Source organism: Schistocerca serialis, chromosome 6 (assembly GCF_023864345.2).
Source record: "Schistocerca serialis cubense isolate TAMUIC-IGC-003099 chromosome 6, iqSchSeri2.2, whole genome shotgun sequence".
NCBI lineage: Eukaryota > Metazoa > Arthropoda > Insecta > Orthoptera > Acrididae > Schistocerca > Schistocerca serialis.
This window is the reverse complement of record NC_064643.1, coordinates 733,300,871-733,314,333: the sequence shown is the minus strand read 5'-3', so window position 1 is coordinate 733,314,333 and position 13,463 is coordinate 733,300,871.

Below are 13,463 nucleotides of genomic sequence, written 5' to 3'. Positions count from 1 at the left end.
AAATTACAACAAGAGTTTGCTATTACCAGGTTTAGATACGGATCGAGGATGCCGTCGTCATAAAATCCACAAATATATTTAATAAGTGGTGAACAAATTAAAAATTAGTAATATCTCTTGCAGCCATTGTTATGCTAGCCCTCTCCTGCAGCAAGTAGCTCTGCTTTTACTGGCAGTTACCAGCTTTACATCAGTTTCAATGTTATCAATTTTATGTGATTTTCATATTAACTACCTAATTAAGTATTTTATATGACGAGAGCCTTATTGGTCTTACATTTGTTCGTCAGGTACTACAATTAATAGTGTATTTTGCGATGAGAACACCCTTAGTCGGTGTCGAAACCTGGTAAAGCTTAATTTTGTTGGAACCGGTGGTCTATTTTATACCTATAATTCTTTCACGGTTTCCGTCTCACAGGTATGTTTAAAACTGTAAGACTCAAAATAGTCCAATTTGTGTACAACTATAAAATGTAAGCTTTCTCCGCTCCACAGTAGGATCTTCAAGAGAAACTGCTACTGCTATTCGCGTGCTTTCAGCACTATGGCAACGATAGCTTTGCATATACAAACATGGACTTATCTCACAGACAGCTAAGCGTAACCTTACCACACCGAATGCACTGCTCGTAACGATTTGTATATTATTCAAAGACGCGGACATCTGAGTAAAGTTCAATTTTCTGGCATCAAACCCTCAGTTTGAGGCTAACAAAGGCCCCTTGCCACTTACGAAACATTAAATAACTCACACAAGTGATAAACGGTGTTAACACCAAATTTCTAAGTCCTATAGAAAATTTTTATTAATACGATGGAGTCAATTCGAATCCTCTACTCCTCTCAACACAACGGCTACAACTTTTCAAAAGGGTCTGTCACAGACTTCCGTCGCCAAACGTGCCGACTCAAAACTATCTGAACTTCGAATTATTATAATTGATAACATGGTCATTCGGACAGCGATATTATGTTAAGTAAGTAGTGCTGATATTTCCGGACTATCAAATAAGCTAAAAGGCTTGGCAATATGTGACGAATCTCTGTGTTTGTTTCACAAATCCCAACTTCAGTCACTAATGTGGTAAATATTGAAAGTAATTAAATTAGGTTTCCAATATGACGTTTCCTTAAGAAAATACATGTGTCACGATAATGTTAAATTCGTAGTTTTCATAGTTAGGCGGCGCTCAAAACTTTGAAAACTATTTTCTCGAAAAATGATTGTAGAAGCTTCAAACTTACGATCCTGTGCTTTTAAAAACGTCTCATCATGTTATACGACTTTTAATTTTAACTTAAAATTAATTTTAATGACAAGGTAATACTCAAAAACTGACTGTCACTTTTATTGAATTCACAAGCAGCAGAGAGTGGAAGAGCCAGGTGGTGCCCATTCTCTCTCAGCACACAAGACGAATAATTGTACTGCTAGCGCGTAACGAACACACTTGCTTTCCACACAATACAGATGGTCCTTCAACGATGGTTCTGAGAACATCTGCACGGAGTTGTCAGATCTGACAATAGATGCTCCAGCACTGGTACGAACACAGCCATTTTGGGAGCCATAGAAAAAGTTCTCCATTTTCATGGCTGACCCTTATAGCTCTGCAAACTGGGCCAATGTATTTTGGAAAACGGTATTCTAGTTGCGAAATATCCGTATCATGTTTCGTCACTAAAATTCTTAGTAGAAGTCATTACTGTACTAATGAGTGTGGAAACAGATGAACTAATCTGTGACGTGGGATAGTGGACTGTCGTCATATGTTTTGATGCTGCTCCTTTCTCTTCTTATCTTGTGAATCATACAGATCTGCTATCTATAAAAGTGAAAACAAGACGTACCCAAACAGTTAAAGGGGAAATGCTGTTAGAGCCTCGATCAGAAGACTTTCTTGCGCTATAATGAGAAACAGGCTTAGAATGTGATAGAGGAAAGATGCAAAAGGACCAAAAAGTTTTACGGTTATGCGATGTTACGTGTATTACATTTTTATCTTTAGACAAACATGCGAGAAGGCATATTTATTTATTTTTATTTATGTATTTATTTTACCTGGCAAGATTAGGGCCTTCAGGCCGTCTCTTACACCTAACCAGGGATACTCAGACTGAACGAATTTCAGTTTGGACAGAACATTATGAACATACGACGTGTTATACGATATTAATGTTGAAGAAAAAAATAGAGATTATAACAGTAGTACAACGATAATTATAACAATCAAAAAATAATTATAACAATCAATAATAATAATAATTATAATAGTAATGACTATGTATATGAAAGTAAACATATTTTCTTTTTATGAATGTCAGTCCTATTGTTAGTTGGGAATTTTCTCGTTATGTTCTTGCAGCTTGTGAGTTATTCACATCGAACAGAGACATAAGACGATAGAATGGGGTGAAAGAGCTATAGAAGAGGTAGCTAGGTTAGAAGAAGAGAAATAGGATGGTAAAATTCGAAGCTATGATGGAGAGGAGAAAGAAAGAGATGAGGGGACACAACAATGGAGGCTACACCGTCCCTAATATGTAAGTTCATATTCTAAGGACTCCTATCAAAAAGCACCATGAAAAGCGATGTACGTAGTCTAGCGGTTCTAGGCGCTCAGTCCGGAACCGCGTGACTGCTACGGTCGCAGGTTCGAACCCTGCCTCGGGCATGGTTGTGTGTGATGTCCTTAGGTTATTTAGCTTTAAGTAGTTCTAAGTTCTAGGGGACTGATGACCACAGATGTTAAGTCCCATAGTGCTCAGAGCCATTTAGCCAAACGCGATGTAGTGTATAGCAAATACCCCTAATTCGTAGAATAAAGTAGGGAGAAACTAGAGTTGACCATTAGAAACATCGAAAGAACTGAATTATATCGCCGCACCTATTTAAAATATACATGCACTATACATGAGGTGATAAAGTTCGTGAGATACCTCCTAATCTCGTGTCGGACCTCCTTGTGCCTGGCATATTCCAGCAGCTGGATACGACATGGGCACAACAAGTTGTTGGCAGTCCCTTGCAGAAATATGGAGCCATACTGCCTCTGTACATGTCCATAATTGCAAAGATGTTACCGGCGCAGGATTTTGTGCACGAACTGAAATTTCGGTTATGTCCCATAAACGTTCGATGGGATTCTCGTCACTCGATCTGGGTGGACAAATCATTTGCTCGAACTGTTCAGAATGTTCTCTAAACCAATCGCGAACAATTGTTGCCCTGTGGCAATTCCAACGGTGTTTTGGAACATGAGGCTTATGAATGGCTGCAAATGGCCTCTAAGTAGCCGAACGCAACCACTTCCAGTCCATTACCAATTCAGTTGGACCGGAGTGTCCAGTCCATTCCATGTAAACAAAGCCCAAACCATTATGGAGCTTGCAGAATAGCTTCGTGATAACTTGGATCCATGGCTTCATGGCGGCTGCGCCATACCACTCGACACTACCATCAGCTCTAACCAACTGAAATCGTGACTCGTCTGACAAAGCAAGGATTTTCCAGTCCTCTAGGGTCCAACTGACGTGGTCACGGGCCTAGGAGAAGCGCTGCAGGCGATGTCATGCTATAAACGAAAGCAATCGTATCGTTCATCTGCTGCCATACCCAAATAACACCAATTTCCGCCTCAATCTCCTAACGGATGCATTCGTCCTACGTCCCGCTTTGTTTATTGTGGGTGTTTCGTGCAGGGTTGCTTGTCTGTCAGCAATGACAACTCTACGCAAATGCCGCTGCACTCAGTCGTTAAGTGAAGTCCGTCGGCCTCTGGGTTGTCCGTGGTGAGTGGTAATGAATGAAATATGTTATTTTCGGCTCGCTCTTGACACCGTAGATCTCAGAATATTGAATGCCCTAAGGATTTCCGAAATGGAATGTTCCACGCGTCTAGCTCCAACTTACATTTCGCGTTCAAAGTCTGTTGATTCCCGTTATCCGGCCACAGTCTAATCGGAAACCATTTCACATGAGTCACCTGAGTACAAGTAACAGCTCAGCCAATGCATCGTCCTTTTATACCTTGTGTAAGCGATACTACTGGCATCTTTAGATGGAGATATTGCTATCCCACGACTTCCGTCACATCAGTGTATGTGGGAAAGGTAGAATCAATCTTGCAGAGGTATGAGAATTCCTTTCCAGCACCTAACTACCTACTGAAAATTACTGATAACAGAAAACAGATAGATTGTCATATTTATGGTTATGAAGCTCATGAAAGCGTTTGAACGAGGCGGTCTCAGAATAAATGTAAGCAAAACACATTACCTTATAGCGGGAGGAGATGGTAGGGACATAGTACTACCACAAGGAACTATTAAAGCTTCAAAGCAGTTTAAAAACTTAAGAACAGATATCCCTACCTGAAGAATCAGATGTGGAAGGCAGGATCCATCATGAAAGCGGAGCAATTAAGACGTAAAATAGAGTTTTATGGAATGGGGCAAATTTCAAATCAAGCAAAGAAGTTAGATCTGCAAAGAGTAGGGAAAAGGTTGGTTGGTTTGTGGGATTGAAGGGACAAGACTACAAGGGCCAACGGTTCGGTAGTGGAAAGAATACAAACATATGATACAGGAGGAAAGACGTTGGTGGAGCGGCAGAGGAATAAAGCACAGGCAATAGGGATGGATGGAATAAGGAGGGCAGGAGGAAAGAGGGAGCTAATGCATATGGAACAACCTGTCGTACAAATAATTGAGAAAAGAGATTTTCAATTGTATGGCCACGTACTGCGCATGGAGCAAAGACGATGGCCGAAAGCATTCCTGGAAAGACCACCACCGCAAAGGAGGAATCGGGAACGGCCGAGAAATCTTAGAGAGCGCGAATAATTGGAATGATGAGGAAGAGAGGGCTCGAAGACTGCAATGATGGTGAATGCTGGCGACTGGGACTATATGGCAACTACTGAGGAGGAAAAAATCCCTTAAAAGATAAGTACACAGAAGATGCATTTTCTTCTGATAATTTTCAGTAATCTTCTTTCCGTGTCTATTGACGTGAAAGCTGCAATTCGTCGTCGGTCGGACTTTCTCGCGTGACAAAATACCGTCAGATTTGTATCGCTAAGAACTACGAGACTAATAACGCGTGAAAACGGTTGAACCCGTGAAGAGCAGAGCATGGTTGTGTTGTATCTGTTTACACCGTGACGTTGTCATACAAGTTGGAGCATGCAAGTTGCTGTTACGAACTAGCTCTGTCTACATTTATAAATTCGTCTAGTGTGGGAACGCGTTTAACTAGGACATCGATTCGGGTATCACTGTGAAGAGCATGGGGAGAACTACTGGGGTCTAAAGTGAGCCTAAACTATATTTATCAGAATGTAAGTGAAAATCTGTACAAAACTGAAAATTGAAGAAAAGAGGTATATGATTTATGTGGTTGTTACATATGCTCAGAGTTACAGGAAATGTTAGTCATAGGTGACATTACGTCGAAAATGAGTCTGAAAGCCTAAACGTTCAGTACCGAATGAATGCAAAATTTGTGGCAACGTGCAAAAGGAAACGAAGATAACGGCGCCAACGGTATACGTGCCTCGCCAATAGGGCATGCAGCGGAAAGCGATAGTTCAGACTTGTGATTCCTCTGTTCTGTTAGTATTGCATTACTCTGTATAACCATTATAGTAGAACGATTGATAACAGAATTACATATAACTGCGAAAACTTGTTACGGTGTTATTCCGACGTTGTCATGAAAAATCTACAGCGTAGACTCAGTGCACGCAAAAATCTGTTTATGTACTTCTTTATTTCGTTCTTTTCCGTCCACTTTATTTTCAATATTTCTCGGCCGTGGAAACGTCTTATTCTCCGTATTTAGGATGGTCCATGTTTTATTTCCACACAAAGCACTGTTCTTGACGAATGCTTTCGGGGGCCTCTTCCACGTTTCCTTACCGACACCTGAAACCCTTAGATCTTTTTACTTCATTTACTGAAGAAAACACTCTATGAATGTGTTGAATTATACTGATATCTTCCTTGATTAGGCCATTCTGTGTAATATTTCTTCACGTCAGGAGAATTCTTCCACTTTTTCCGGTACTGTGTCTCTTCCTCTTTTGCTATTAAGAAGGCCGTTATTTCCCCATTTAATCTCGTCATTACGATGGCCTTTGCCTATTCCTAAGCCGTATCCTGCGTTATGTATGCTGCCCACTTTTTTCAACAGACCTAAGTATTTGCCACCCCCTCTCACCCACCTAATTTTCCTTCCAGAGGAATATGTCATTTACTAACCGTACTATTGCCGACTATTCGCCCTGACATTTTATTCCTTTATTCCCCTAATTCTTCTGCGCCGAAACTAGACAACAGCGAACAGTTTCAGCTTTGCCTTGCACCATTTCCTAACTTTCCAGTGCAATAATCCCATTGAAAGAGGCCAACCGAGTTTGACCTGCCACCTGTATGTCACAATGATACGTTCCGGCTGGACCGACAGAGAGACAATTCGCACCCTATCGACTCAAATACTGTAACAAAACTGTGGAGCAGCGAAATATCGATATGAAGTGGGTGGCCCTAGTAAACGAATCTTGGGTGCCGGTCGTTTCAGAATGCATTGGAGAACAGATAAATAAAGTATCGTCTATCTGCTGAAATAAAATACCGGTCCAAACTGATCCCACTTCATTACAACACTAACTGACAAATCTGGCAATGCCTAGGTATTCATTTTGTCAATTATTTATTAGAAACGGAAAAAAATGAATTGTGTAGCGTAATATCGAAACAATTTTATTTACATGTATTCGTGAAAACCACTTTCAAAATTATGAAACAATGGGGCAAATAAATATACGTAATGTACGAATATATAAGCACAGCTGCTTCGCCTTTCCGCAATACCATTTTCTAAATGTCTCTATGACGACGCCAGTTCATAGTTTCCGTCCACAGCCGTTTGCGCTTCGCCGTTGAAAGATGTTACGGGTTCTCTTTTCTTGGGAAATTTGTGGTAAGTTCCTACGGGACCAAACTGCTTAGGTCATCACCCTCTCGGGTTTTTTTTTTTTTTTTTTGGTCATCAGTCTACTAACTGGTTTGATGTGGCCCGCCACGAATTCCTTTCCTGTGCCAACCTCTTCATCTCAGAGTAGCACTTGCAACCTACGTCCTCAATTATTTCCTTGACGTATTCCAATCTCTGTCTTCCTCTACAGTTTTTGCCCTCTACAGCTCCCTCTAGTTCCATTGAAGTCATTCCCTCAAGTTTTAGCAGATGTCCTATCATCCTGTCCCTTCTCCTTATCAGTGTTTTCCACATATTACTTTCCTCTCCGATTCTGCGTAGAACCTCCTCATTCCTTACCTTATCAGTCCACCTAATTTTCAACATTCGTCTATAGCACCACATCTCAAATGCTTCAATTCTCTTCTGTTCCGGTTTTCCCACAGTCCATGTTTCATTACCATACAATGTTGTACTCCAGACGTACATCCTCAGAAATTTCTTCCTCAAATTAAGGCCGGTATTTGATATTAGTAGACTTCTCTTGGCCAGAAATGCCTTTTTTGCCATAGCGAGTCTGCTTTTGATGTCCTCCTTGCTCCGTCCGTCATTGGTTATTTTACTGTCTATGTAGCAGAATTCCTTAACTTCACTGACTTCGTGACCATCAATCCTGATGTTAAGTTTCTCGCTGTTCTCATTTCTACTACTTCTCATTACCTTCGTCTTTCTCCGATTTACTCTCAAACCATACTGAGTACTCATTAGACTTTTCATTCCGTTTAGCAATTCATTTAATTCTTCTTCACTTTCACTCAGGATAGCAATGTCACCAGCGAATCGTATCATTGATATCCTTTCACCTTGTATTTTAATTCCACTCCTGAACCTTTCTTATTGTCGAACGCTTTTTCTAGGTCGACAAATCCTATGAAAGTGTCTTGATTTTTCTTTGGCCTTGCTTCCATTATTTGCCGTAACGTTAGAATTGCCTCTCTCGTCGCTTTACTTTTCCTAAAGTCAAACTGATCGTCACCTAGCGCATTCTCAATTTTCTGTTCCATTCTTCTGTATATTATTCTTGGAAGCAGCTTCGATGCATTAGCTGTTAAGCTGGTTGTGCGATAATTCTCGCACTTGTCAGCTCTTGCCGTCTTCGGAATTGTGTGGATGATGCTTTTCCGAAAGTCAGATGGCATATCGCCAGACTCATATATTCTACACACCAACGTGAATAGTCGTTTTGTTGCCACTTCCTCCAATGATTTTAGAAATTCTGATAGAATGTTATCTATCCTTTCTGCCTTATTTGACCGTAAGTCCTCCAAAGCTCTTTTAAATTCCGATTCTAATACTGGATCCCCTATCTCTTCTAAATCGACCCCTGTTTATTCTTCTATCACATCAGACAAATCTTCACCCTCATAGAGGCTTTCAATGTATTCTTTCCACCTGTCTGCTCTCTCCTCTACATTTAACAGTGGAATTCCCGTTGCACTCTTAATGTTACCACCGTTGCTTTTGATGTCACCAAAGGTTGTTTTGACTTTACAGTATGCTGAGTCTGTCCTTCCGACAATCATATCGTTTTCGATGTCTTCACATTTTTCCTGCAGCCATTTCGTCTTAGCTTCCCTGCACTTCCTATTTATTTCATTCCTCAGCGACTTGTATTTCTGTATTCTTGATTTTCCCGGAACATGTTTGCACTTCCTCCTTTCATCAATCAACTGAAGTATTTCTTCTGTTACCCATGGTTTCTTCGCAGCTACCTTCTTTGCACCTATGTTTTCCTTTACAACTTCTGTGATGGCCCTTTTTAGCGATGCCCATTCCTCTTCAACTGTACTGCCTACTGAGCTACTCCTTATTGCTGTATGTATAGCGTTAGAGAACTTCAAACGTATCTCGTCATTCCTTAGTACGTTCCTCTAGGTTTACAAACTACTTAATCTAACTAAGGACAAACTCACACACCCATGCCCAAGGGAGAACTCGAACCTCCGGAGGGGAGAGCCGCTCGGACCGTGGCAAGACACCTGAGACCGTGCGACTACCCCGGGTGGCAGGGATTTTCTTGAAATGACTTATTTGTGGGAGTACTAAAGAATAAACATATTAGAATTTCATGTATGATCGATCATTTCTGACGCATGTCACTGTTTAGGACGTCATGTCTCGTGACCTATGTGTGGTATCATGATATAATTTTGCAGATACATTTAGTCGCATATGCAGATACTGTCTGTGAGATTTATTGTGAACAGAATTAATAATACAAAAGCAGTAAATTTAAACGTCATACAAATTGCGGCAGTTTTTGAGGCATCTAATTATTTATGACGTCGTATCTCCTGTACTATGATAGGTAAATGGTTAAGGTCCTGATAGCAATTATTGCCTGAAAGTAACGGTTCTGTGTACTAAATATAGCTGGAGTCGGTCGTGTGGTTTATGAGGAGATGTGGTACATGTGTACACACACACACACACACACACATACACACACACACACACACACACACACACACACACACACACACACACACAACACACACACTCATCCATTTTTATAATATGGGATCTCTGTGCGTAGATACATGAACATGAGCTATGTTAACGTAATTGACAAGACACAGAGAAACATAAAACTAAAATTTAGGCGCTTTTACATATGACAGATTGTCTTTGCAAGATCTGCGAGAGGTAGGTGAAATTGGACAGTCTATCGCCCTACAAGTTATTCAGAGAAAAAACCTTAGCGCAATTAACACACAGTGACTGTAGTGAAATTAGTAGGTGCGCATATTATAGCCAACTGCAAATAACACAAAACGTCTGGTCATTGGCGAGGCATTAGGGCATATGATAACCATATGCAAAGAGAGCCACTTGTATGAATATCAAGAACTCAGATGGTAACCCAGTTCTAAGCAAAGAGGGGAAAGCAGAAAGGTGGAAGGAGTATACAGACGGTCTATACAAGGGTGATGTACTTGAGGACAATATTATGGACATGGAAGAGGATGTAGATGAAGATGAAATGGGAGTTACGATACTGCGTAAAGAGTTTGACAGAGCACTGAAAGACCTAAGTCGAAACAAGGCCCCGGGAGTAGACAACATTCCATTAGAACTACTGAAGGCCTTAGGAGAGCCAGTCCTGACAAAACTCTACCATCTGGTGAGCAAGATGTACGAGACAGGTGAAATACCCTCGGACTTCAAGAAGAATATAATAATTCTAATCCCAAAGAAAGCAGCTGTTGACAGATGTGAAAATTACCGAACTATCAGTTTAATAAGTCACAGCTGCAAAATACTAACGCGAATTATTTACAGACGAATGGAAAAACTGGTAGAAGCCGACCTCGGGGAAGATCAGTTTGGAATCCGTAGAAATGTTGGAACACGTGAGGCAATACTGACCTTACGACTTATCTTAGAAGAAAGATTAAGGAAAGGCAAACCTACGTTTCTAGCATTTGTAGACTTTGACAATGTTGATTGGAATACTCTCTTTCAAATTCTAAAGGTGGCCGGGGTAAAATACAGGGAGCGAAAGGCTATTTACTATTTGTACGGAAACCAGATGGCAGTTATAAGGGTCGAGGGACATGAAAGGGAAGCAGTGGTTGGGAAGGGAGTGAGACAGGGTTGTAGTCTCTCCCCGATGTTATTCAACCTGCATATTGAGCAAGCAGTGAAGGAAACAAAAGAAAAATTCGGAGTAGGTATTAAAATCGATGGAGAAGAAACCAGAACTTTAAGGTCCGCCGATGACATTGTAATTCTGTCAGAGACAACAAATTACTTGGGAGAGCAGTTCAACGGAATGGAGCATATAGGATGAACATCAACAAAAGCAAAACGAGGATAATGGAATGTAGTCGGGTTGACGGAGGAGATAGAGAAGATCCAAAGAAGAGCGGCTCGTTTCGTCACAGGGTTATTTGGTAAGCGTGATAGCGTTACGGATATGTTTAGCAAACTCAAGTGGTAGGCTCTGCAAGAGAGGCGCTCTGCACCGTGGTGTAGCTTGCTGCCCAGGTTTCGAGAGGGTGCGTTTCTGGATGAGGTATCGAATATATTGCTTCCCACTACTTACACCTCCCGAGGAGATCACGAATGTAAAATTAGAGAGATTCGATCGCGCACGGACGCTTTGCGGCAGTCGTTCTTCCCGCGAACCATACGCGACTGGAACCGGAAAGGGAGGTAATGACAGTGGCACGTAAAGTACCCTACGCTACACACCGTTGGGTGGCTTGCGGAGTATAAATGTAGATGTAGATGTATTATCCAAAACACAGAAAAAACTTAATACATGTCTGATCGCTCCATCTATGCATCACTGATGTTAATCATAATTACCATAAAACATTAAATTATTTCTTGAAATTTTAACGCAGTGACATTTCCAAGCACACAATGCACTTGGCGAGGCTACAGTATCTGCCCAGACCAGTTCCCACCACAAAGGAAGAGAGAGTAATGAAATTAATCTTTTAATTCTGACCACAGATTCGAACTCCAAATCTGAGTAAATTGATACTAAACACAGATTGGTCTGTTAATTAACAACTCGTTTGATAATAAATACTGATTTTTCTGGGTCTGCAGACACTCCCGCGATATTGTCTGCACACAGGCTCATCGGTCGGACAGGGCAGGTTAATTTAGGCTTTCCTCCTTTAATTAATATAGAGAACGGCCAGATGGTGAAATCTAGCTTGATTACCTGGCGGTTATTTAGAATCGTCGTTGAAATCAAGTGGTGGCTGAGATGCACACAGTTCTCAGCCATTCTGCGAATCTGCTCCAGTTCTGCCATCGATTTTGAAGACAGGAATTAGACACCTCCAGTCGGCGACGACAGCACAAACAGCCTACACCTGCAGTCTCTGTTACCTTGGCGACAAGGACCTTTTTTTTTTTTTTGTACCGCAGAGGAGCATTGCAGTTCACCGATCAAGTAGTTAAGTTGTATGCAGAGGAGCTCTTCACTCCATTCCGTTAGTTTCTAAAGGTGTCGGGTGTCGACAATGAGAAGTTCAGCTTTCAGCAGTAGCCGCCATTTTGTGGCAATTGTTGTTTGCTATTACCTTGGTAGCAGCCTTGTATTAGTCAGCCGCAAGCTGGTCATCATGTTCAGAATTACGAAGCACGCCGCAGATACAGTGGTTGTGACTTTGCTGACGCTACGTTTACTACGCGAGTACCGGCGCTGCGAATCTACCTGTCCCGTGATGAGCTCCATTTTTCGGCCCCTGTTACAGTGACCGCATTACTGACCACTGGCTAGCTTCTTTCGTTGTTGTGATTTATTGATTTATTTTAGCACTCTCTCTTGAGACTGGACATCATACTGATGACATTATTATTTGTATGAACTTTTCTGATTCTGACTTGGCCTAAAGCAAGTCCATTTCTCGGCAGGTGGCTTTATGATTGATGAGTGACAGTTTAGGAACTTTTGACAGGTCTGCCTCTCATTGATAGAAGCCGACCTCGGGGAAGATCAGTTTGGATTCCGTAGAAATGTTGGAACACGTGAGGCAATACTGACCCTACGACTTACCTTAGAAGCTAGATTAAGAAAAGACAAACTTACGTTTGTAGCATTTGTAGACTTAGAGAAAGCGTTTGACAATGTTGACTGGAATACTCTCTTTTAAATTCTGATGGTGGCAGGGGTAAAATACAGGGAGCGAAAGGCTATTTACTATTTGTACAGAAACCAGATGGCAGTTATAAGGGTCGAGGGACATGAAAGGGAAGCAGTGGTTGGGACGGGAGTGAGACAGGGTTGTAGTCTCTCCCCGATGTTATTCAATCTGCATATTGAGCAAGCAGTGAAGGAAACAAAAGAAAAATTCGGAGTAGGTATTAAAATCGATGGAGAAGAAACAAGAACTTTAAGGTCCGCCGATGACATTGTAATTCTGTCAGAGACAACAAATTACTTGGGAGAGCAGTTCAACGGAATGGAGCATATAGGATGAACATCAACAAAAGCAAAACGAGGATAATGGAATGTAGTCGGAACTCAGGTGATGCTGAGGGAATTAAATTAGGAAACGAGAGACTTAATGTAGTAAAGGAGTCATGCTATTTCGGAGCAAAATAACTGATGATGGTCGAAGGAGAGAGGATATAAAATGTAGACTGGCAATGGTAAGGAAAGCGTTTCTGAAGAAGAGGAATTTGTTAACGTCGAGTGTAGATTTAAGTGTCAGGAAGTCGTTTCTGAAAGTATTTGTATGGAGTGTAGCCTTGGATGGAAGTGAAACATGGACGACAAATAGTTTGGACAAGAAGAAAATAGAAGCATTTGAAATGTGGTGCTACAGAAGAATGCTGAAGATCAGATGGGTAGATCACATAACTAATGAGGAGGTACTCAATAGTAATGGGGAGAAGAGGACTTTGTGGCACAACTTGACTAGAAGAAGGGATCGGTTGGTAGGACATGTTGTGA